Consider the following 23,029-nt stretch of genomic DNA (forward strand, 5'->3'; position numbering starts at 1 on the left):
ATTGAATTAGATAGTCTCTGAGGTTCTTCTGGCTCTGGCATATCTCCTGCCATAATTTTTACTGGTTGGTATGAACCTTGAGGAATGCAATGCAGCAGTGGCTTTCCCTCTAAGAGTACCTATGCTATTATTTGCCTAACAATGAATTTAAATCAACATATGCATTTACTTGCCCCCAGTAAAAAGTAACTGTTAATACGTATATGGCTCTTAAAATGGATTGCTAAACTTAAACAGATACATTCTTAACTAAAGCATGTTCATTTGCGTACCATGTAGAATCATCTTGCAAACCCTGGGCGAAACCCTGGGTGGAATGTGTCTTACACATTGGGAAACACTGCATTATAATGAATTTCCACTGCCTCATTCTGGTCCAGCTTAGAAAATAGAACTTGATCATTTTAACCTGCCCACAGACACCATGCAAAAAAAAGTCAAGCCACGATGTTCAGGTTTCAAACTGGTTTCAGAGCTCTTGTCATTGTTTCCAGAGATGGAGGTACGAAAGCATATTCACCCAGTCAGTCATTCCACGGTGCTTATGACTGACGCTCTTGACAGAGGATGCTAGGATGGTGGTGTGGCCCGCGTCCTTCCTTCCGCAGCCCACCGGGAGAGCACTGTCCACCCAGGTGACCACGGCTGATGCAGCTTCCCAGGGAGGAAGCTACGGAAGTCACTGTCCTTCCTGTTCGGGAGTCTTCTGGATGGTCAGACGTATACATGGTGATAGGAACAAAAAGTGAAAGCTCAGTCAGGCCGAGCAGAAAGTCTCAAAAGTTGATGTGGAACTATGCTGTGAATTACTACACATGAGGAGAATTCGTAAAAATGGAGTCCTCCACCAGGGCTATGAGTTAATAACTAAAATGAAAACCAATCAATTCTATGCACGTTGATTGAATGTGTACTATGTGCTTGTCATGTGATCATGGCTGACCTAATGATAAGTAAAACTCAAAGTTTCTCTAGCAAGTTAGGACCTAGGAAGGGAGATAGGTAGGAAGATAACTATATGGTGAAATGCAAGCAAAATGGAGAAATATACAGAGTGCATGGGGTGGAGGGTAAGACTCCGTGCACTGAGGAGGCAGTTTGGGGTGATTTAGCCTTTGAGACTCAGCTCAGGTGTCACCTCTTCCAGAAAGACTTTCTGGCTTGATTCTCTCTTCCAAGCCCCATTCCCAGGCTGTGCCCCTTGCACAGCGTATTTTCAGAACAGCATTTAGCACATTGGATTGTAATTTTTTGTTTGTTTATTTCCTTCTTAAAGGCACAGAGTCTTGTTCAGCATTGTTTCCTCAGAGCTTGACATGGTGCTTGTCATATAACAGATATTCAGGAAATATTTTTGGAAGGAAACAATGGAGAAGAAAAACAGTGACAGTGAGGCTGGAAGAGAGAAAATGGACTTGGGAGACATTTAGGATGTAAAATGGAAACAACTTGGAGGTTGAGAGGGGATCAGTACTGAGGAAGTAGTCTAGGATGACTACTCTAGTAGTCTAGAATTTTACATTTTTCATTAAATGTGGACTCAGAAAAATTCACTATAATGAACTTCGGTCATCTTTTTTAAGCCTGACACAGAAATGCTTTGAAATTTGGGCTTCATAGGAACATAGAATCTCATAACTTGAAAGGACCAATCAAATTATATTGTCCAATTTTGCATCTTATACCAGAATCTTATTTATAGCACTGCTCTCATATAGCATGTGCTTGAGCACTTGCACTTAAAAGAGACAAAATACTTCCCAGAAAAGCCCTCTCCATCTCTAAATAATTTTACCTATTAGAAATTTGTTTAGATTGGTCTGAAATCTATCCTCTTGATTAGGATAAATCATCATATATTTTCCTAGTTCCAAAATTTGAGGTTCAGAGTACTTCTGACACATCTTCCATGGGACAGGTGGATTAGTTAGGAGGTATGTTAGGGAAGGAAAGGCTCTTCCCTTTTCTTTTAAAAGTTCAGGCCGGAAGTTACATGCACCCTGTGTGTGCACAGACAAGGCCCAGAACTCGGTTACAGGGTCACACCCGACACGGAGGTAGAAATGCAGTCTTTATTTGGGGAGGCAAGCGTTCAGGTAAAAACCAAGGGTCCTATACTGTGAGAGGGGGCAAATGGGCCTCAGGTGACACATCCAGATATTAAACATTTGCAAACGGCAATCATTTCGCTCATTTCCATCTCAGCTTCATCATTTCTTCCTCTCTTCTCTCTTCTGGGCGAGATGGCTCCACATTTCCCCACCTGTTTTCCAATGGCATGGGTTTGGGTGCTTTCAATATCAGGGGCTTATTCTCTTCCAAATGCATTCCCAGCTGTTGTCAATGAATCTTTGTTGGACTCTCAGGCCGTATTTTCTCACAGTCATTCCTTTGCTTTCTCTTTTATAATTTATTACTTTAAAATATATACATATGTTGCTGTAGAATCAAAATAATATCAAGACATTAAAGAAGGTCACCATCTCTGTCTCTCTACCTCCACCCTCCAGTGAGCCAATGATGATGGTTTGTTAGTTCTTGCCATGATTTTTCTGTTTTTGTCAGCAGTGACAATAAAAAATATATACACATATCTTTCTCCTTTTTTAGAAACACAAACAGCATCACAACATTTATTCTATCCTTCAACTTTACAACTCAACACATCAGGGACATCTTTCCAAATACACACACACACACACACACACACACACACACACACATGTTCATTTTCATAGGTGCAAAATATTCCATGGAATGAGCAAAACATAATTTACTCAACTATTTTAGTTTGCTGTTTCAGTTTTCAGTCCCTACAAAACAGGCTGTAATAAGCATTTATACATATAAATAAATATATATACATATATCCTCACCTGTGTTTTTATTTTTATAGGAATGCTTTCTAGAAAGCGTTCTAGATTTCAGGGTCACAAGATGTGCTAAATACTGCCAAATTATTTCTTATAATTCTTATATTGCTCATTTCCCCCAAATTCCTACTAGCACTGGATATTATCAATATTTTTCCATTTTGCCAGCCTGATGACTGAAAATGGCATCACATTGTTACAGCTTGCATTTCCTTGACAACTTGTCAAATTGATCATCCTTTCGTATGTATACTCCATTTATCATTTCTTTGTCTGAGATACATACCCTAAAATGTCCTATGGGCCATTTACTTAATAATAAGTTTGAAATTTTAGCCAAGCCTAACTACAAATGGTACACTTTGGTAGATTTTAATATTTCACATAGTTTTAATAGAGAGAAGCACACCCTGGATCATACCTTGTGCTTCTCCACCCACACAAAGTCCACTCTGCTCAGCAAGAGATTGCTCAGCAATGGCCTCTCCCTCTGTCCCCCAGCCGAGATTGGTGGCTGCCACAGCCCAGCTCTCTGATGCTCTGGGTGTTCAAGGGAGAGGGAGAACCCCAGCCATAAACTCAGGGCTTTGTATTTGCTGTGGGGAGTAGAGATGGGAACTGGAATCCTCAGGAGGAAGGAGGCCCCACTTGCCTATTCAGTTCCTATCCAAAGCTTCTTCCAACTTCTTTTGTTCCCCACCCTTCAAAACTAGACAACCCATGATTCCAGGGGATTTAGGATAAGTCATGCTTGACCCGCTTTCCCAAGAATGAACTCTGATCCCTGTACTCCCTGCAGCCTTTGGGCACTAGGGACGGTACACCTATGTCCTCTGGACCCCCTCTTCTCCCCTCTCATTAAATGTCCTAATGCATCACTGATTTTAAGCTCTTAACTAATCAAGAAAAAATTCTCTATAAAGATAGTTGGCACAGAAAAAAGTATCTAAGAGAAGTGGCCATTCTCTTTAAAATTGCGCATCTCCAATGGAGTACTACTTGGCAATGGGAAAGAATGATATCCTGCCATTTGCAGCAATGTGGATGGAACTGGAAGGTATTATGCTGAATGAAACAAGTCAGTCAGAGAAAGACAGATATCATATATTTTCACTCATATGTGGAACTTAAGAAACTTAACAGACGACCATAGGGGAAGGGAAGAGGAAAAAAATAGTTACAGAGAGGGAGGGAGGCAAACCATAAGAGATTCTTAAATACAAAGAACTGAGGATTGATGGGGAAAGTGGGGGAGAGGGCACAATAGGTGATGGGCATTGAGGAGGGCACTTGCTGGGATGAGCACTGGGTGCTGTATGTAAGCGATGAATCATGGGAATCTACCCCCAAAACCAAGAGCACACTGTATACACTGTATGTTAGCCAACTTGACAATAAATTATTTTAAAATAATTTAAATAATAATTTTAAATAAATTTAAATTTTAAATAATTTAAAATAAAATAAATTCCACATCTTCTACCATGGCACTCCACATCCTTTTTTCTACACTCTCTCTATACCATGTATCACCTCTACCATATTATATAAAGTAATTACATACTGTTTTTATTTAGTGTCATTTGTCTCCCTCGACTAGAATTTAAATTTCATGATGGGAGGGGTTGTTGTTGGATTCTTTCACTATTGTGTCTCCAGGACCTAACCAGTGCCTTATCCAGTAGGTGCTCAATAAAGTGCTGTTGAGTAAATAAATGAGGGAGTGAATGTTAAGGGGATAAGGAGTAGGGATAAGGGGAAAGAGCTGAAGGACCCCTGTAGCCAATACCTAAAATCCTAACCAAGGCCGGTTCCTAACCTCGCCTTCTATGACAGGATAGAAACTCTTACAAGAGAGTGGGTGAAATGGCTTCCCAATCGTGTGGTTAGATTTCTTTTAAACAGAACTGTTTTCAAAGCAGCTGATCTGAAATGAGTCTCTGGTGACTTTCTATTTTCCATTTACCCATACCATTTATGATCGAGTCTTGTCCAGTTTAGATGAAGCATAGAGTAACTGAGACAGAAAAGGCGTATTTGGAGCTTAGATATGGAAAGCCATGAGTGCCAGAAGCCTTGGCATGGTAAGTTTATCTTTTGGCTCTTTGATACTGTTGAGAAAGCATTCTCTTCATAGAAATCTCATCCCTGAATACTTTCTAGCCATGGTGATTTTGCAATTCTGGTGATAATGTCATGCCAAGTATAAACTACAGTGGATGGTTGATTTCAGCTTTTCATGCATATATTATGGATGGGATCCTACTCTAGGGCTCCCTAGTCACGGTGACTGGTACAGAATTCTGGAATAAGCCCATGATCCAAGAAGGTCCAGTCAGTGAATTCTAGGATATTCTCCCTAGGAGGAGACTCTCTCTCTCTCTTTTTCTTTTTTAATTTTTTTTCAATGTTTGTTCCTTTCTGAGAGAGGGAGAGAGAATGAGAGAGCAAGAAAGGGGCAGAGAGAGATGGAAACACAGAATCCCAACAGGCTCCAGGCTCTGAGCCTGATGTCAGCACAGAGCCTGATGTGGGGCTCAAAGTCACGAACCATGAGATCATGACCGGAGCCGAAGTCAGACGTAGTCTCTCTCTTCTTTATAAGCCTGAAACTTGAAAGGCTATAAGCTGAACTATTGCAGCCCAGTTGCCACCATGAGGACAGAGCCTAGCTGAGAATCAAGCCAGCATTTCAATCATGTAGGTTCTGGAAATCCTCTGGGGTTCTTTTTACCTCACTTGGATAGTGCTTCTCAGGCTCTCAAGTGGAGTTCCTATCTAAAAATGACAAGCTGGAGAACCCCAGGGCTTGGCTTTGGGCTTCTTCTAACCCTCGTTAGAGATTGCTGTTAGATATATCCAGCTCATCCCCATGGTTTTAAATACTGTCTGTGTGCTGATGACTCTGTCGATATCTCCATGCAGACCTACCCCCTGAATTCCATACTCACATGTCCAGCTGTGAGTACGGCCACATCAGGCATTTGCCACGTCAGGCATTTCAAACAGAATGTCAAAAGCAAAAGTTTTGTTTTCTCTTCTACAATCGGTTTATCCTTTAGCCTGTAGCAACTTGGAAATACCAGACAGACTGACATCATGGCAAGCAAGTAGGGCCTGGGTTCAAATATTGGCCAGAATTTGAAAGCCGAGTGGACCTTTTTTTTTTTTTGTAAGTTTATTTATTTATATTGAGAGAGACAGACACAGCATGTGAGTGGGGAAGGGGCAGAGAGAAAGGGAGAGAGAGAATCCCAAGCAGGCTTTGCACCATCAGTGCAGAGCCTGATGCAGGGCTCGAAACTCATGAAACTGTGAGATCATGACCTGAGCCAAAACCAAGAGTCAGACGCTTAAGTGACTGTGCCATCCAGGTGCCCCAGAAGCTGAGTGAGCTTAACCTTTCCCTCCCTCTCTCCCCTTCTCTGTACAATAAGGGTGATGGAAACGGTACCAGTTTGTGGTGTTGTTGGTGGGGATTAAATGGAGTAATATATGTAATGTAGTTAGAGCCATGACTGGCACATAATAAAAACGTTAAAGTGTGAGTTATTATTATGATGTGATAAATCATCACCTACTCAATCACTAAAGCCAACAATCCAGGGTTATCCTTGACTTCTTCTCTTTCCTCACACCCAAACCGAATTTATCAGCATGTCCCAAATATACCCCAAATCCTCCGTTAGCGTACCCCAGCCTGTGTCACTGGCATCTCTGCAAAAGCCTCCCATCCGACTGGTCTCGTTGTCTGCACTCACCTCCCGTTTCCATTTCCAGCTTTGTGACAGCTTCCAGAGAGAACTTTAAAAGTGTAAGCCAAAGCATACGTCTTCCTGTGTGATACCTTTCAGTGGTCTCCCTCGCACTGGGAACAAACATCATTGTCTGGCCTAGAAGGTCCTCCATGAATTGCCTGGACTTTCTCTTTGCCGACCTTTCTGTCCCTGAGGCATTCAAGGTCACTGTCTGGGGCCCTTCTTGCTACTTCCTCTCCCCGGAGTGTCCTCCTCCTGGTGTCTGCATGGCTGGCTCCTTCCATTCAGGTCTCAGCTCCAGTGTCCCTTCTTTCCAGATTTGTTCCTGACTGTCTCCAAGAGATCAGAGGCCTTGTCCAAGAAGTTTAGGGCTCTACCTATCTGTTCACTGGTGGCCCTTCTGTTATTTTTACTTTCAGCCTTGGTCTAGTGAGATTCCTCTTCTGGATTTTTCTTGCTGCCACGATGCCTGCAAAATGCTTACACTGTGCCACTTAACACACTATACTGGGTCCTGTGACTCGTTGGCCCAGCACTTTCACTCCACCAAGAGCTCAGCAAGAGCAGGAGTTAGAAACAACAACAACAACAACAACAAAACAAACAAAACAAAACAAAAAGATTATGCCTCATTGATCATTGTACTGCCAACATCTAATAAGAGCCTAGAACATCTCGTTGGGGCTAAAAAAGTCATAGGAATGAATGAATGAAGCATTATTTATTACAAAGGGCAAAGGTTTTGACGAGTACATCAGAATGAAAAGAGGCACGATCAGTTCTCTGAGGGCAAAATAACCCTCATAATAAAAAATGTTGTAAGGAGGGGCGCCTGGGTGGCTTAGTCAGTTAAGCGTCCGACTTTTGCTTAGATCATGATCTCGCGGTTCATGGGTTCAAGCCCCGCGCCGGGCTCTGTGCTGACTGCCAGCTCAGAGCCTGGAGCCTGTTTCAGTCTGTGACTCCCTCTCTCTCTGACCCTCCCCTGCTCACGCTGTCTCTCTCTCTCTCTCTCCTAGAAATAAATAAAACATTTAAAAAAAAATGTTGTAAGGAAAATGTTTCTTGCTGTTAAACCAGTCCATTTGTGGCAGGGAAGTGTGCTGAGAATCACAGGGACATGACATAGGTTTGCTTTGTCTATATTTTTCGAGTAGATGGTGGATCTTTATTTTGGGCAGCTACCCATTTTCTTCAGTCACTCGTAGTTTGCCACTCAGCAGCTTCCAAATGAGGTCACAGAAGAATGTTTTATTAGTTTCAGAACAGGTTTTTTTCTTTTGGAAGTCTGGGTCCAACTTGGGAAAGATCGTTACTTATTTCTAGCAGTTTCTGTTCTTAAAGTATGAAGTAGATCTGTTTCTTGATGGGACCTAGTCTATTTTATGGCTTTGCTACTTTCCCCACAACCATGCTTTCTGCATTCTGACACACTGGGTGAATTCACACTGGGTGAATACATTGTCTGTGGCCACCTGGTTCGATGCGTGGTCTAACAGGAAGCTTTCACCAGGTCAATCTGCAGCTGGGTAGTGACACGGATGTATGTCACTATGGAAAATAGTGGCTTACAGAGTATTCGGAGTACAGTATTTTGTTAATCCTGAAACTACCCCACAGCACCGCATGAGCATTTCCCAAATTGTTAGCCTGATATTCAGAGGCTATCATCAGGCCCTCTCCTGTCACCAGTCTTAATGCTAAGTCCAGCATCCAGCAGGTGCGCAACAGGCATTTGTGGAATAGGTGACTGAATGGGTTTACGAATCCATCTCCCTCTAGCTCTTGACATGAGCTATGAGGGAGCATCACTTGACATGTTCCCTTGAGATTGGTCCATTTTTCAAAAAAGCCCCCCCACTAGACAAGCTTTTTCTGCTTTCCTTATCTTGTATGTGCTGTTTTGTCCATCTGCTATGCCCTCTTCGCTCTTCAGCCAAATTCTTTTCAGCCAAATTCTGTTTCTTCATGATCCTCTCTGGTCTTCAAAGTACTTCAAAGTACTTATAAGGTACTTCAAAGTACCTTATGCAGGTACATTAACTTATAGCGACTGTTCTCTACCATTAGTTTCCCAATGTCATCAATGATTGGCTATAAATATATATTGAATTTTCATATGTACCTGATTTCATTGATATTTCCAATGCTGTCAATTTATTCTAATATCACTTTTCAAGAGTTCACAGAAATTTGACTATGTTGCTTTTTTAAATTCTAACAAGGATTGATTTGTTTTACTTGTTATATGTTAGGTTCTGTTTTACAAGTTAAACAGGTGAAAATACCATTCTAGTTGGGGGGATCTGAAAAGTAAACAAATAAATAAATATAAAGGTAACTTATAGAATGGGAGAAAATATTTGCCAAGAACATACCTGATAAGGGGTTAATATCAAAAATATATAAAGAATTTACACATCTTAGTAGCAAAGAAAACAATCTGATTTCAAAATTGGCAAAATTGAATAGATATTTTTCCAAAGAAGACCCACAAATGGCCAATAAGTACATGAAAAGGTACTCAATATCATCAATCATCAAGAAAATGCAAATCAAAACTTCAATGAGATATGACCTTACACCTGTGAGGATCACNAATATATATATATATATATTTATTTATTTATGCTGGTGAGGATGTGGAGAGGTTGGAAGCTTTTTACCTGTGAAATGAATGAAAAAATGGAGTAACTGGTATGGAAAACAGTATGGGAACTCCTCAGAAAATTATCAATAGGACTACCACATGATGCAGCAATCTCATTTCTGGGTATATATACAAAAGAACTTAAATAAGGATCTCAAAGAGATAGCATTCCTATGTTCATTGCTGCATTGTTCACAATAGCCACGGTATGGAAACAATCTAAATGTCCAGCAGCACATGAATGGGTAAAGAAAATGTGGTATATACATACAATACAACATTATTCAGCCATGAGATAGAAGAAAAACCTGCCATATGCAAAAACATGGGTGAATCTGGAGGGCATTATGCTAAGCAAAATAAGCCGGTCACAGAAGGACAAATATTGCATGATTCCACTTACATGAGATATCTAAAATAGTCAAATTCACTGTAGCAGAAGTATCATGGTGGTTGCCAGGAGTTAAATGAAGGAAGAACGTGGGAAGTTGCTGTCCTGTGTGTATCAAGTTTCGGTTACACAAGATGAATAAGTTCTAGACATCTGCCACACAACATTACGCTTATAGTTTATAATACTGTATTGTGCACTTCAAATTTATTGAGGGTAAATCTCGTGTTAAATATTCTTGCTACCAAAAAGTGCATATAGAGTATGTCAGATGATGACAAGTATTAAGAACAATCCAGGTGGGAAGGGGATCAGGAATGGGGGCAAAGGAGGGAGGTTGGCGCTTTAAAGAGTATGGTCAGGAAAAGGCTCACTGATGAACTACCGTTTTTGCACAGACTTGAAGGATCCTCACAATGACTGAGAAGCAACAGCAAACACACCACTGGTTTTGTTTTTTGTGGATGTGGAAATGGAGGCTTGGAGAGACTAAATATTTTCAATAAGATCACATATTACTTTGAAGTAGACTAAAACCATAACCTGAAGACACTTCTCTGATCTGCCTTTTGTACCTTAGTTTCTCTCAGGTAAGTATGTCAGTTATCTGATGAATTGTAATAAGCAGCAGAGGCAATTTCTTAACTATAGAAACCATGCTGTCTTGATTGACCAAACTATTTTTCTATGTATGTAGTGAATGTATGTTCTGAATCAAACATTGGGAAGCAAATTCTGAAAAGTCCTAAAATTCTTTGAGGGACAATGGGACCAAAGTACTGATGTTGACACCAAATCAAGAATATGGGGCCACCATTATAGATCCTTTGGACTCAGCAGCATTAAACACAAACAAAGATGTTCTTGCTATCAATAAAAGAGCAAATATGACAAACACCAGTATTATTTCACTCTGTTCTATGGAATATTAGCATTTCTTCAATATGTTAATGTATACCTTTTTTTTTTTAAACTTATAAAAGTGTTTCCTTATTTAGCAAGTTTGGGGAAGTGATGCAAATTATATTTTCTACCCGGGGAATTATACCTTACATTGGAATATTAAAGGCTTGTAGGGGTTCTACATTGAAACATCTCCTTAACTTTGTTTCACCAGTTTCCAGAAGTTTTCTGATCCAAGAATATGTTAACTTCATCACTCATCAACACTCTATGTCTTTGTTTCATAGAAAATAATTTGAGAAACACTGATCCAGACAAGTGATAATGTTGAGATGAAGCAGAGCTAGAAAAGATTTAGTACTTCTGATCTAACTCTAGATGTCACTCAAGGGAAACAAGATAAGGGTTAAAACTGATTTGCTTTGTTTCTTAAATAAGAGATAGAAGCCAATTTGTTTTTTCAGTTACGTTATATTAGGGAAAGAGTGTGCAGGTCACACTTTAAAGTCTCTCTCTCTCTCTCTCTCTCTTCTCAGCATATGATTATGTAGAGATCTCTCTTCTTACAAAAAGAAATCTTGGGAACACCTGTGTGGCTCAGTCGGTTAAGTGTCTGACTTTGGCTCAGGTCATGATCTCACAGTTCGTGGGTTTGAGCCCCACATTGGGCTCTGTGCTGACAGCTCAGAGCCTGGAGCCTGCTTCAGATTCTGTGTCTCCCTCTCTCTCTCTGACCCTTCCTTGCTCATGCTCTCTCTCGCTCGCTCGCTCGCTCGCTCTCAGGAAAAAAAAAAAAGAAATCTTGCCCCAAGTTCACTGTCAACCCCAAGCCACAGTCCTACCACTCGTTTTTCCGCTGAAAGCTAACTTTCCTGAAAAACCAGTCTGTGATTGTCCTCTGCTTCTTCAATAGCAATTCACTACTCACACTACTACGAACATCCATCCATCCATCCATCTATCCACCCATCCATCTAACAAATAGTTATTTGTGCCAGACACCGTTCTAGGCACAAGAAACAAAACAAAGTCTCTACCATCATGGGGCTTATATTCTTTTAACGGGAAATAGACAACAAATAAACACAAGTATATAATAAGTTGGATTATAAAATCTATAGGGTAAAAATAAAGCAAAGTAAGGAGGATGGGGAGTGAGGAAGGATGAAGATAAATGCTGGTTAATGTCTTTGCCACAGTGAATGGTCTAATCAACACAGGACCAGTGGAAATAACCAGGCTATGGAGATTTGTTCAGAGAGTCCACTCATTTTGAAGCTCATAAGTTGTGATCAATAATCAAAAGGAGAAATATTATCTCTTCCTGATGTGAGTGTTCAAGATTTCAACACTAGTTATTGCTGTAAGCATCTTGTTACCATGAAGAAATTTAGTCCAAGAATTAAGCCAATATGAGGAGGCCAAACTTTAGAGATTCACAAGGAAATGGGGCTGGCTTCTAAATTAAATAATGCCCCAAACCTGCCCTATGTTTTAGTCAAGTACTATAGTTAATTCCTTCCATTGTTTTGGGCCAATTTGAATAGAATATTTTGTTACTTGCAACCAAAATCCTCCTAACTCTACAGTTTAGATTTCAACCCTCACAGACATGAGAACTATGGGTTTGGATACATTTTTGGAGATTCTAAGTTACTTCTAGAGATTCCTCTGTTGTCCTTACGTCCATATTACCGACCTCTCTTTTGACAATGGTGATGTCCCATCAATGTCCAGGTGCTGGATCAGTTTCTAAGGTCCTCCGGCTGCTTACAACTATTCATGGGTTAGGTTCTGAGTCCCAGTAGCCATGAATCCTGGGCTACACATGCCCCATGAAACAGCTTTTGAAGGCTGAATGGGCTGTAAGGGCTAGCTGTGGGGCCAAGGTAGCATATTTGGGCAAATTGTTCCTGAGAGCACATATCACATTGGTAGCACCCTATAATCCTCTGGGACGATGAATGATCTGGATTTTCAACCAGGCACTGCTTCAAATAAGCACCATCTTCTGCCCACACTGGATCTTTTTTTTTTTTTAATTTTTATTTATTTCTAGGAGAGAGAGAGAGAGAGAGACAGCGTGAGCAGGGGAGGGTCAGAGAGAGAGGGAGACACAGACTCTGAAACAGGCTCCAGGCTCTGAGCTGGCAGTCAGCACAGAGCCCGACGCGGGGCTCGAACCCACGAACCGCGAGATCATGACCCAAGCGAAAGTCGGACGCTTAACCGACTAAGCCACCCAGGCGCCCCCACACTGGATCTTTTTGACTAGCTTCTTCCCTGGCTGGATAGCCAGGGAGAACTTTTCAAAAAACACATGCTATCATGACATCCACCTCACTCACCTTTTAAAAGTCTTCAGTGGCCTTTCCTTGCCCCTGTCATAATAAGCAAGTTCTAAAAAGTCATCCCCAGCAGGGCTGGTAATAAGATGAGGCCAGTGGGACACCTGGCGTACAGATCTGAAGGAGAAACACACTTTTGGCATTGTGAAAATGGTACCTGCTTGATCCTGAGTGTGAGTGTCTTCTTACATTTTACCCCTTGTCTCCTTACTCTCTGCACCTTCATTCTGGCCCTGGCTTCTAGGGTATTGTGTGTTCGCATTCAACTTCATCTGGCAACACCCTTCCCCTACCTGTCTTTGCTCTTTGAGCTGTAGTCCCTTAGACTCTCAACTCACTCTTGTCAGGAATGTTTGCAAGGGTTAGAGATGAAATACATAACATGGGTGTCAGCCAATCAGAATGGAAGGTGGCCTGAAAACTGGCTGGCCAGTATTAATGGGTGTAAGCATCAGCCCTGGGAGCCTGCACATCTGTTGCCGCTCTGTGGGACACATTTCTTTCTCCTTTATACTTCTTTTTTTTCTTATTTAAATTTTAATTAATTAATTAATTAATTAAATTTTGGTAAAAATCCTTCTATGGGCCAGGTACTGTTTTAAACCCTTCACAAGTATCAACGTATTTAATCTACATAATAATATCACTGTATACCTATTTTACAGATGATGAAACTTAAGCACAGAGAACGTAAGTGAAGTGTACAAGGTCACAGAGTGGCTGACCGGTAGCAGTTACTGGTATCTTGGCATTCTAGCTTCAGGTCCATGCTCTTAACCACGCCACTAAACCTTTGCAACCTCTCATTTTGATCAGATTTGTTTGCTTTATATTCTCAAACAGGTGTTTTTGTCCTAAAATTTTATTATCTTAGGAAAATGTGGATCATAATAATATTAACCCTCTAGATAAGGCCTTTGTCCCTTAAGGAGCTATGTCAGTAGAAAGGCTGGAACAGAAACATAGTGAATGAAAAGGGAAATTCATGTAATTTCACAAATAATAATTTTTATTTGTTCTCAGCACTCCTAATTCAAAGTTTCTGACACCTAATCTTGTATTCTGTTAATATCTTAGCTGGATAGAATGTGACTCATGGATTACACCTCTGTGTCCTCAAATACAAGACCTAAGAAATATAAATATACCAAAAGAAGAACTTCTCTGTCCTTTTGGAAGATGGCAACACGCAAAGACACGACTGCAGAACACTTTCCAATTTTATGTGAAGGACCTGAATATGTAAATAAATATGTTCCCATCAAAATGGAGGTAGTTAACTAATCTGAGGTTGATGACTGATTTTGTAAATGCTAAAGATAGGCAACTTCATAAAGAACAGATCAATGGATCTTATTAAGACCCATTTAATAAATTAAAATTTTAAAGTTGTACTCAAAAAACTACTTTTAGCAAATTTAAAAGATAACAACGTTGGAAAAAGGTTCTTTTAGAAACCATGGCAATGATTTAATGTCTTTAATACGTAAAGAGTTCTTACTAACAAGTAGGTATAAACAGTGGTATAGATAAATGACATGAGCCTAAAAGGATTTTCTTTTCCAAAAGTAGCTGATTGGAGTATGTATCCATTTTTTATGGTTACAAAATACTGTGTAATAAGCACCCACCAAATCTCACCATCATACATAAACACTCATTTGGATCTTAAGTCAACAGGCTATCTGGGGGCTGTTGACCAAGGTTTGACTTCTCTAGATGGCATAGCTGATGTGGGTTTGGCACTGCTTTCAGTATTTCTCTCTTCTTCTGAGGATCTAAGACTGTGAGTACAAAAATGCAAGGTCTCTTAAGGTTTAAGCTCTTACGGTTCACTCTCAGAACTGCCAGTTGGCATGTCCTTCTCATGTGATTAACCTTTGCAAAGGTTATCCAAAGATAAGTGGCAGGAAAATAGTTCTGCCACTTGAGTAGGAAGAATGGTTAAGTCCCATGACAAAGGGTGTCGATGAAAGGTAGGATGAAGAATTAGGGCAATAACATTATCTACAATAAGAAGTAGCTGGAAACTACTTCTAAGAAGAAAACTGTGAACTAGGAGTAGGTAGCAATGACTTGCCTCCGTTTGTAAGGGAGGGCAGTATGAACAGTGTGCTGGAGGAGAGTACTGGAGAAGGTAGATGGGACGGATGGTTTGCATTCTGAGTACTAGTCAAATTTGACGTGGATACAAAGTATCAAACCCCTATAGGGGTCTTAAAATAACTTTAATGCAAGGTGTATCAGTGACAGCTTGTTCTGAGGCTACCAAAATAAATTCTTGATCAGCTGAATCAGGGATAGGATAGGTTTATTTTCCAGACCCTTCCCTCATGTGAAGATAGTAGCAACTCCTAAAGAAAAAATGACACAAGTGTCTCTTGACAGAGTTTCATAACCTGCATTGGTTATACTTTGCATAACGGGGGAATTTTCATTGACTGAGCCCTGGCTCATCACACCATGGGCTGCTGGCATGACTGAAACTTTCCTCAACTGCGCAAATAACAATGACAAGTTCACTGATGAAGAGGACAGAGGGAACCATTTCATTGAGCTTTGAGTTTTGAAGTTCCATGTGAGGATGGTCTTGTGATAATGCTATATAAAAACACCCAAATCTCAATGTCTTAAAACAGTGTCTTGTTCATAGGTATCTGGGTCAGCTATAGGCTGCTGGTCTAGTTTCAGATATACTCCACACATTCATTCTGCAACCAATGGGCATGCCTCTCACATGGCAGATGATGGAAAAACAGGAGGCCAAGTCGAATCATGCAAGTATATTTTAAGCTTCTGTTTGCATAGTATCTGTTAAGGTTCTATTGGACAAAGTCAGTTATCTGGTCAATCCTAACATCACTGGGGCAGGAAGATAAATTCCATCTAATCTGATCATCATGACCTAGCAAAGAGGCATAGATGAATAGTTCTAATGTAATGATAGTGAGGAATCAAAGTAATAATTTAACCTATTACTTAAGGGCTTTACTGAGCTGCTAGAGTTTCTATCCACTTACTCTCATATTATCTGATGAGACTAGCCCATGGTGTGTAATGCTTTGATGACTTGGGTGATATTGTTTTAACTCTGTGCCAGTACCATCTGTGAACCTTGCTACAGTTGTCCTCTCGTCTACCATGAATGTGCCAGAGTTGTCCAGCCAGTTGTGATCTTGGGGAAGGCATTCTTAGAGACAGAAAGACAGAGAATTATTGTCTAATAAAGACTGTGACTATGTCATCACCCTCAAGTCAGGAATCCAGGTCCCAGGTAAGAAGATATACTCAACTGGAGAACAGAGACCAGTTTCTGGGGAACGAATCAATAAGAAGTTGTGGTTCATTTTCCCTTAAACGTCACCCAGTAGTACACGGAAGGATAAAAGAACGGGGATTGTCACCATGGTAATGTGTTGATACTTTCTCTTGCATCTTCTTATGCTGATATAGCAATTTACTTTGAGAAGTGCAGGTGTCCATGAATGGTAATCTCTTAATGACCTGCAATTTCACTCAACCTCTGAGAGAAGAAGAAGTCTGGGGAGGGAGAACTAATGTGAGCTCAGCTATGCTCTGGCTCCTACAGCACCTTTTGAAGTGGTGAAGCGATGGGTTAGTATTTAGGTATTCAGACACCATCTCCTGCTCAGATCTAGCCACAGGATGACCTCAGTATTGTTCTGGATTTCACTAGAAAACAATCATCTCTGAGCCAACTAAGAGGAGTACCTCTGAATGGTCTGAGGTTGTCCTGCATCATTTCGATCCAGGGAATCTGGGTCATACTCCATGTCTTAGTGTCTAGATTTATAGTTTGAAGGGATAATTGATTAGCTAACTCAAGGTCTCTGGTACTGGGTCTTTCCCCTAGTTTGTTCATTTTTGATGCACCATTTGTTTATTCAGCGTATATTTGTTGAGTGCTCATTGCATACTAGGTATCGTTTTAATACTGGGAAACAGCCACAGAGAAAGATAATATCCCTTCATCAGGTGCTTACACTCTACTGGGGAAGCAGAAAACAAACAAGTAAACAACAAAAACAGCACGAAAGGTGATTTCAGAATGTGATAAGTGCTATAAAAAATTATCAGGGGACTATGATAAACAAAACTGGCTGGGGTGGGTGGGTAGGCAGAGGGTATTTTAGAAAGGGTGCTCAGGGCACATCTCTAACATGGAGCCATTTTTAAGCTGATATTTAAGCTGAGGCTTGGAAGATCAAAGTCGAGACAGCCATGTGAGTTGCAGGCACAGAGACTCTGGGCAGAGGAGGCAGCAAGTGCAAGGACTTGAAGTGGGAAAGACTGTGGAGTGTTCAAGAAGTGGAAGAGAGACCAGAGCCACTGGAGCATACTAAGCAGCAAGAATAGGACAGATGGGGATGGAGGAGCCTGGAGGAGCGAGATCGTGCAGGACGAGCAGGAAAGCCAGAGAGACTTAAATTTTACTCTGAGAGTAAAAGGACAACTCCAAATGGCTTCTATCTATGAATATTTTCACCTCGTTGTCATAAAATCTTGAAACTTACAAAAAAGTGGAGAGATGATTATAAAGAATACAAAAACAGACAAATTTTACTATACTTAGCATTCAGCTTAAAAGTCTCAACATCTGACAATCTTGGTTCACCTATATTTCTCACTCTCTGCTCCAGATCATTGTAAAGATAATTCCAGATATTATAGTTTAATCCATAAGTACTTCGTCTGTCTAAGAAATAAAGACTCCTGAAAACAAAACCCACAGCTGGAATATTACCATCACACAGAAAAAATTGACAACAATTTGTGAATATCATCAAAACTGAAAATCTCACCAATGTCTTTTTTATAGTTGGTTTGTTTGACTCAGAATCCAAACCAAATGGATAGATATATTTCCAATATCTACAACGGTGCCCACACTCTCGTCTCTTAACATTTATGTGTTGAAGAAACCAGATCATTTGTCCTACAGAATTTTCCATCTTTCCACTTTCGGGCTGGTATCCCCACTGTGTCATTTAACCAACTACCTTCCCCAGTATTTCCTGTAAACTGGTAATTAGACGTAGAGGCGTAATCAGCTTCGGTTTCAAGCTTTTGGCAAGAATACCTGATGGTGGTGCTGTGAACTGCCTATCGTATCATTCGGAAAGCACGTAATACCTGATTATTTCTCTCTCTTGATGTTAAGTTAGATCACTGGTTTCAGGTATAGTCAGCGAGATAAAATCATTATGATCAGAGGAGTGGAAAGCCATGATTTATGCTGGCTATTGTGAGGCAAAGGATTGTGGGCAGGGATGGTAATACAAATATTTAAGAAACTATATGGCTTGGGTCTTGACCAACCCCAGTGGCCTGCAGACATGCTCTCGGCTCTCCTTGTAGGAGTGGAAGCTTGGGAAGCAATTAAAAGTCCCTTGGAGTAGTGTATGTGAGAGATGGTGGCAACTGGAGCAAAAAAGAGAAAGTGAAGATGGAGAGAAGAGTGGATTCAGGGAGCTTTGGAAAAATGTAGGAGTGCCCAGTGTGTGGGGTGTCATTTTCTCCTAGCAACCATGTGCTTACAGGACTTCTGATTTGAACCCCATGCCACTTCATCGGTACTGAGTTCTCCTATCACTGCCCTAGAGCAAAGCCTGTTTCCAGAAACAAAGATGTGCATCCTCATAGTCTTTTTGAGGTAGATACCAACTGAAGATAAAAACAGAAGAATCGATATACCACCGATGGGGAGAAAAAAAAACTTGATTGGCTTTTTCTTCAAAGAAAAAGAAAAACACTTAAGAAAGCAAAACATTAATATAATGTGTGTTGGCTTGAGGAGATTAGAAGGAGAAAATTTAGTAAGTGTGTAGAAACTCACTTTTATGGTCGCTATTTGTATTATTAAAGCAAAGGGAATATCATAAGTGTAAAATTCACTGATGACATGTCTCAGGTCACTGCTTCCTGCTTAGCTCATCTCCTAATGTAAAAATGGTATGTGTTACCACAGTGACTTTAACCACAAGTGAAGAACTAAGTTTTATTTCCTAGACAAAAGTCAAAGAGCCAATATTATTCACTTTTTTTTTTTCTGTTCATGTGTAACATCTTGGGAATAACCAATGACACTTTCCTACTGAAAAAGAAAATTTTCACGGCAGTGGTAACCACAGGTTCGGATTACTCACATTACTACATCAGTAACATCTTTCGTTCTACACTCCACACAAGGGAAAAATGTGCTGAAAGCAAAACCACAAACTCAGCTGTCGGTGGAAATGATAGTTAATGGCACCTTGCTGCTGCATCAGAGGGCCAATTCTTGGTAGAGAAGGTTCTCTTGAATGAGGTTTCCAAATCAATGGATAAGAGTCAGTTGTGGCAAAAGTTAAGTAATCCCATTGCTTATCACACTTAAACATAGATTGATTTGGGGGGTATATAGGATAAGTCTGGTTATAAATAAGCATATACACATAAGTTATAGAAATAAACACGCATGACAATTTTCAATAACTCAAAAAAACTCTAGGTATGGAATCAACTGTGTATTCCAAAAATTATTTCAAAATTTCCCCCTTTTTCTCTGGTGGGGTATTCCATATTTATGCATGGTCCAAGCTTTTCCCGGGAACACAGTGAGTTTTCCATCAGCACGGGGAAGGACACCTGTATTCCTGGCAGGTGGCTCTCGGGATAGACGTGCAGCCAGCGCTGGACCTGGTGTGACCTAGCTCAGAACAGATAACTGAGTCGCACCTGGGGTGAACAAATTATGGCGGAAACAATTTGGGGCCTCAAAGTATCAATTTGGAAATCTAAAAGCCTGTATTGGAGAGTTAAGGTTCATCAAAGTAGTCAAAATCAAGTCCTAAGAAATAACAGCATTTAGTTAAGAGCCTTCAAGAAAATCTAGATTTATCAAATAGTTTGCCAAATTTCACACACATCACTGAAACAAAATATGCTTCAGAATAATATAGATATTCTGTAACTATTTTTATACTGGTAGAGTACAAATATTCTAAAATTTTAGGAAAATATGTTTCGTTTTCTTTTCTTCTTCTAAAGAATTGCTAAAACAAGGCTTTAGGCATATAATGCACTTGGATTTTTAATTTACTAATAGTCTTTCAAAGAATATTCTCTGAGAATGTTGTCATGGGATATCCTAAAATTTATTATTTTAAATTTGTCACCTAACAAGATATTTTGCTTCTGGGCGCATAATTGGTAACTCTAATACCACTGTGCAAGAAAAATCAATTACTGCTATCCTGTAATGAGAATTTATTTGTGGTACCACTGAAGCAGCAATAATAGGGTTGTCAACAGAAATTTTAAGTGGATTATGATAAACATTTTTAAACAAGTTTTGCCTATTTCCAATTAGCAAATTTCTCAAATAATAAGTCAACACTCCATCATTTCTTTTTGGATAATTGTTATTGAGGAGAGCTTCCTAAGATATATTACATAGGTCCCTACTTACAGTGGATTTGCTCTTCTTCTCTGAACTCATTTCCTCCTCACTGAAATGAAAACATTCATCTAGACTCTTGTAAGTTTCCTCACAGCTCCAATATCTCCCACTGGCTCCAGGCACACTGACCTTCCTTCCTGCATATCTATCCTTAGGTGGCCTCTCTTCCTCCTATGGCTTCATCTGTAGGTATTAGTAAGATGTTATATCCTCTTCTCCAGGTGGTCCAGAAGAAGCCTAGAGCTCTTGTGTCTCTGGGAGATAGGACCATTGCTCCCTCAACCTCCAAATAACCATTGGCAGGAGCGAAGAGGGGACCCATATCTCTGTGTTCCTAGTAGACTCCTCAATGTTCCCAGCCTCCCCACCACTCTGGGCTGTGAGACTACCAGGGATAATCCATGGTGTTCTTTATCCCTGTTTAAGAGCGATGTCATGGGGCGCCTGGGTGGCTCGATCAGTTAAGCGTCCAGCTTGGTCTCAGGTCATGATCTCATAATTATGTGAGTTCGAGATCTACATCAGGCTCTGTGCTGACAGCTCAGAGCCTGGAGCCTGCTTCAGTTTCTGTGCCTCCCTCTGTTCCCCCCACCCCACATAAATAAACACATTAAAAAAAGTGATGTCACAAGAAGCTGGGACTCCCAGTTCACCTCTCATCCTCAGACTTTCATGTCCATAATGGCTATTACTTTCTTTTCTCTGACCTCATCTTCAACTTTTGAAATCCTTCCATTGTGTCCTCTGAACTCACTGTCATTAGCCAGCAAAATCCCTTGCATTTTTAACATTGTCCCTGAGCTTCACCTTCTTGTGATAACTAACCAAACTCTCCCCTGGTGACCTGGCTTCCCTGCAGCCCTCTCTAGATGTGACTGTTTTCTCTCCTTTTCCTCTCATATGCTGAGGCAGGGAGATGGAGGGGGTTTAGGTGCCCTTTTGTGTTTCATCCACATGCTCCCTCTCTTCCTAAAATCATTAGCTTCTTCCTGTTTTAAATATCATATCATCAGACTATGTCACCCACTAGTCCCTGGTGGTCATCATATACTGATCTTTTAGTCACTCCTCCTCATCTAGAAAGATTTTCTCTATAGTTCGTGGTCATTCTCCCCAGCACTCATCCTAACACAAACGTCAGTGTCTATGTAAATGCTACTTCGAATGTGCTGGTCTTTCAATTCTATGAACACCCTTCCAGATGTTCCAGATGTTCCCTTTTATCCTACTTTAGCCAATTGTCTCCCATGGGCAGATCCTCTAACTCCATTAAAATAACAACAGCCCCCACTCTCACATTATCTCAATTTCATGAATCCTACTCTATGACTTCCCAGCTTGTCCCCTTTAGTACTCACTCCAGCAGTTACTCAACTTTAATGAGATTGAAAACCCAAAAGTACTAACATCTTTTCATTGTCCTTCACCCTCTTTATGTCTTTACTTCTCTCAAATTTCTTGGTCTGTCATTTGCTCTTCTCTTCCTTCATCATATTCTCCTGGCAAAACCTCTCATTTCAGGGGAAATATTTATATTTTTATAAAACTTCCATTAGATACTAAAGTGATCAAGTTGGCAAGTGCCTTAATAATGATCACCACCACCACCACCACCACCACCATCAACATCTTTGCTTACTCTGTGCCTGGTAGGCTCTAAATGCTTTAAAAATATCAACATGTTTGTTCTTCATAATAACTCATATAATGAGATAGGTACTATTATCTTCCCTATTTTTAAATTGATGAAATTAAGGTCCTGAAAGATTAAGCAACTTATCCAAATTCATATAATGAATGATTTAGGTTCAGACCTAAATCACTGTTCACTGGCTCTAATGTCTGGGCTCTTAATTTCTGTCTCACACTGCCTCCCAACTTAGGATTAACTCAGTAAAAAATATAAACCAACCCAAACAAACAAACAAACAAAACAGTAGATATGCTTATGTAAGAATGTCAAGTGCAATCCATGTAGGGAGGCAGCATTCCAAGTTCTAGCAAGCTCCCTGAAGGTCGCTTCTCAGAGTTACCTTTATGTGTAAACATTGTAAAATGCTCTACAAACTCACTGTGCAGATCTCAACAATGATTTTTTCAATTCTCTGTTTTCCCCCACATTGTTGGGATAGAAATCTTCTTCCCACACTTTTTGGGGGAGATCCGTGAGCATAACACTCTTGCTCTCTCTCTCTGTGCCGCGGTGGTGGAGTGCCTCATCCGGTTCTCACGTTTGGGAGAACAAAAAGGACAAACATATCCCAAATCCTTTCTCTTCTCTCTTCTTTTCCTCCTGGGAGTGACCTCCTGTGGGGAGCACAGGTTCTGTTCTGCTTGGAGAGGGTGTCCATCCTGTGTAGCTGGGTAAGTCTCTAACTCTGAGGTTCAGTTTTAAGATTTCTACTTGCCTAGAGATTTAAGCCACCTTCACTAATATTGGCTCAATCAGCAAAAAGATAATGTTTTGCTTTTCCATTTGTTTCCTCTTTTGTCTTATTTTTTTGACTAGCACAGAACAAGGAAGAAAAGAGGGATGCTCTTAATTGGGTATTTTTGAACTCTAAAATTCACTCACCTTTACAAAAAGAAATCCAGCATTTCCTTCTTACAGGTTCTTCAAACTTCCCTTTACGGAAACCCTGGG

Source organism: Crocuta crocuta, unplaced genomic scaffold (genome assembly GCF_008692635.1).
Source record: "Crocuta crocuta isolate KB4526 unplaced genomic scaffold, BGI_CrCroc_1.0 scaffold97, whole genome shotgun sequence".
Lineage (NCBI taxonomy): Eukaryota > Metazoa > Chordata > Mammalia > Carnivora > Hyaenidae > Crocuta > Crocuta crocuta.